Raw genomic sequence first — 4331 nt, forward strand, 5'->3', positions numbered from 1 at the left:
TATTAATTTCAATAAAAATAAAAGTCCCCCAAACCACTTTTTCAATTAGGAACCTTTTCTTTTTGCTGCAAGGCAATGGGGTTAAGTTGCTTGCCCAAGGTCACACAGCTAGGTAATTATTAAGGGTCTGAGGTCAATTTTAACTCAGGTCCCCCTGACATCAGGGCCACTGTACCGCCTAGGTGCAACCTGAAGTAGGAATTTTTTAGGAAGTTTTATTAGGAATTTTTCATAGTGGTAAATTATACATGCCATCGTCATTCAGAAGATATACAGGAACAGAAGGGAGGTTGAGGGTATTAAGGGTTGTATGTGTGTATGTGTGTGTGTGTTTGTATGTGTGTGTGACAGAGAGAGAGAGAGAGAGAGAGAGAGAGAGAGAGAGAGAGAGAGAGAGAGAGAGAGAGACTTATTGGAACAAAAGTAGATGATTCACTTCTGGAAAGATAAAATGATTGTGAAGGTAAAAAGAATGTGTCTTCACACTTTTTCTCTATTGTAATATGTGAATTCATTATGAAATTAGTTTCATTTTAGGTGTAGACTTCCAGAGGCAATTAGGTAGCATAGGATAGAGAATACTGGATGTGGAGTCAGGACAGGACTGTATTCAAATCAGTTTCAGATATTTAGGAGCTGTATGACCTGGAGAAATTGCTTCTGTACAGCAAAGTTTTCTCACATGTAAAATGGGGCTAATGATAGCATCAATGCTCCAGAATTATTTTTTGAATAAAAGGAAATATTTTTCATTGTTGTTATTCAATCATTTAGTCATGCCAGTTTTTCATGAGCTTGTGGACTATATGGTCCATGAGATTTTTTTTTTCTGAACAAAAATACTGGATTAGTTTGCCATTTCCTTCCCCAGTCAATTAAGGCAGAAAAAGAGGTTAAGGGATTTGCCCAAGTTCACATGGGTTAGTAAGTGTCTGAGGTTGGATTTGAACTCAGGTCTTCATAAATAGAGGTTTAGGACTCTATCTAATGAATAATTTGCGAAGCATTATGTAAATCTTAGTATTATATCAATTCAATTCGTTTTCTTCCTATTATTTTAAGTTTCCTGAACTTTAATTTACTTTTAGTGTCGTTTTCTGTAAGACTATCATGATAAATTGCTCCAAATAATTCTAAAGGAAGCAAATTTCTTTTTCTTCTTTTAGAAGACTAACTTTAGAATAAACATGTTATTTTGTTCTATCAATAATAACAATGTGGCTTAGAGTAAAATTTTTCAAAAATTGTGCCTCTTGGTAATTGAAGTGTATATATATATATATATTCCATTGGATGTGTGGAGGAGACCTCTCACTGAGTTCTCTCTCTATATATTTATATGTGTATAGTCGAGATCTTTGTGGGGCCCTTCTTTAGACTCCTTTATAGTAAGTATAGGGTGGGAGAGTTTTCTTTTTGGACTTCTTGCTATCATGTCCCAAACCATGTAGGATTATGTTGTAGCCTCCTTTAATAGTTATATATCTTTTGGTTGCGTATGTGTAACCTCTATCAATTACTTACTGTCTTGGGGAGGAAGGAGGGAAGGGAGGAAGACAGAAAAATGTGAAGCTCAAAATCTTATCAAAAATGACTGTTGAAAACTATCTTTAAATGTAATTGGAAAAAATAATATATTGAAAACAGTTACATGTCTTTGAATAAAGATTTTTTAATACTCCAATTGTGTTATTGATATATAGTTTTAAATAAAGATTGAATAAAGATTTTTTAATACTCCAATTGTGTTACTGATATATACTTTTACATAAGACTATAAAGGTGATATTTCTTGAGTTATGTTGGACTATTTTTGCTGGAATATGCTAGAATATTTTAAAAGTCAGGAAGAAAAAAGAATAATGGAGGGGAAAAGGGAGAATGGGAGAGAAAAACAAAACAAAGAGAAAAAGAAGGTAGAAAAGGAGAGATGAGATCAAACTTGTAAATACCTTTTGAATCCTTTTACCTGTTGTAGAGATAAAAAGATTTATAAAATAGAATAATAGCATAACATGGAGACAAACTTTTAAAAATAAAGAACTGGAAATGTCATTGCATTCTGCACTCATTATACCTCCACTAGAGAACTGTGTTCAGTTTTGTTCATCATAGTTTGATAAGGACATTGATAAGCTAGAAAGCATCCAATGTAAGACAATCAGAAAGCAAAGAAAAAGGAATGGAAAGGAAGAAAGCAATGGAAGAAGGAAAAGAGGGAGGGAGGGAGGAAGGAAGGAAAGAAGGAAGGAATTTCCTAACCAGCTGAAAAGATGAGGTTGGGGAAGACATAAATGTTTTCTGAAAGAATGTGAAGGATTGTCAGAGGATATTCAAAGAGGAATTCAGCTTCTCCTATTCGGGTCTATAATGTAAAAACTTTCAAACCCTCAGAATTAGACTCAATATCAAGGAAAATATCTGCAAGAAAATTCCCCCGAAATAGAATGGACTGCCTGGAGAAATAATGGATTCCTCCTCGTTATACGTCTTCAAGTTGAGACATGTTGATCGTGTATTTGAAATATTAGAGTCGCGATTCCTTTCGGATATGCGTTGGAGTAATCGGATCCGAGGTAAAACACAAGTTTCCTTTTAACTCTTCAATCTGAGTATTTGAGGAAATTTTGGTCTGTAAGTTAAAGAATTCCCTTCCATGATCGCCCTGGTTTTAGCTTCTTTCTTTTTTTTACATGGCAATGGGTTTAAGTGACATGCCCAAGGTCACACAGCTGGGTCATTATTAAGTGTCTGAGACCAGATTTGAACTCTGGTCCTCCTGACTCCAGGGCTCTATCCACGGCACCCCCTAGCCGCCCCTTTACTTTTTTTTTTAAACTGTTCTGATCTTTGGTAAGATTTCGATCCAGGCCGTCTGCCCCTGCGCGCTGGGCTGGGCTCGGCCGGGCTCCGCGCGCAGCTGCTCCGGCCCTGCGGTGCCCTGCGGTGCCCTGCGGTGCCCTGCGCAGTGTCGGGCCGGGCGGCGGCGCGGCGGCTCCGGGCGATGCGGCGCTGCTGGGCGGGCAGTACGCCCCGGGTGGCCGCTCCGGTCCAGATCCGCGTCTCCTGAGGCTCTGGCCGGGGCTTGGAGGAGCGCAGGCGGGCTGTTAGCGGCGGCGCCCGGGCATCCGCATGCGAGGAGAGAATCGCCTCCCTCAACCCAGACACGGACACACAGCCTCTGTCCTGTCAGTCTTCAAACTAGTATGAATGGGCCTAATAATTGTTGGCCAGGATCCTTTTGCTTCCTTTGGCACGCAGGCTCCTAGCCTCTGCCACTGGGGCCAAGACCATGAGGTCGAGGCGTGTTTGATGGTTTTCTTCCTAAGTTACACGACTGAGAACCGATGTGTGCCAACTGGTGCATTTGAAATAACGCTAAATGATGTACCCGTGTGGTCAAAGCTGGACTCCGGGCGCCTTCCATCCACGCGGCAGCTTGTTCAAACGCTTCACAACGAAATGAAGCTCCGTGTGCGTGTGCATTCGATCCCACATCACTGAGCACAGCCCCAGCTTTCAGCCCTGAAAGCTCTTCTGCATGAATGGATTTTGGCAAGGGCAGCGTGGTTCGGCCGATGCAGGCCTGTACTGAAGACAGCTCACTGTTAGTACAGAGCAGATGCTTTATTTGCAGCCTCGTGGAACTTCTTGGAAAACCTCAGTGCAAGACAGTCTTTCAGTGTTGGCCTGCTTTGGAATACTGCACATTCGTGGAGGGCAATCATACTGTATAGTTATATTTTTAAAGGGTTAATTCAGCCAGTGAATTGTTTTAAAATGCAGGCACTGCTACCTGTAACTTTATTTCTTAGTCACACTGGGGAGGGGGGAATGGCAAACTGAATTAATATCTGATTTTTTTCCTTAAAAGATGTCTGTTAACATCTGCTGTGATTTTATATGAATTTAATGTTCTTTTTGTAGTTTAAAATGAATATTTGGGAAGATAGCTGACATTCCCGAGTACTTTACAAAAGTCTGCCAAACATCTCTAATTTGGTCATGTCCTGTTTGCATGGTTTTCCAAATATTGCAAATTGTGAACAGTGCATTATACTAAGATTATGGGGAATATATCTATATATCTCTATATAGATAGATATCTATATCTATATCTATCTCCTGAGTACGATACCATTTTTGTGATTACAAAAGAACTACTAAAAGACAAACCACTTTTTAAATCCTGTTGTCTAACTCAAGTGTCTTGCCTTGACCAGTCTAATGAATTGATTAACTGGGCCTTTATACTTACCCTAAATATGAAACTAAGCAAATTTAAGTTAAATAAAAAAGATTTAGATCCAGAATTATTAATTTGTGCATTC

This window comes from Macrotis lagotis, chromosome 3 (assembly GCF_037893015.1).
Source record: "Macrotis lagotis isolate mMagLag1 chromosome 3, bilby.v1.9.chrom.fasta, whole genome shotgun sequence".
Lineage (NCBI taxonomy): Eukaryota > Metazoa > Chordata > Mammalia > Peramelemorphia > Peramelidae > Macrotis > Macrotis lagotis.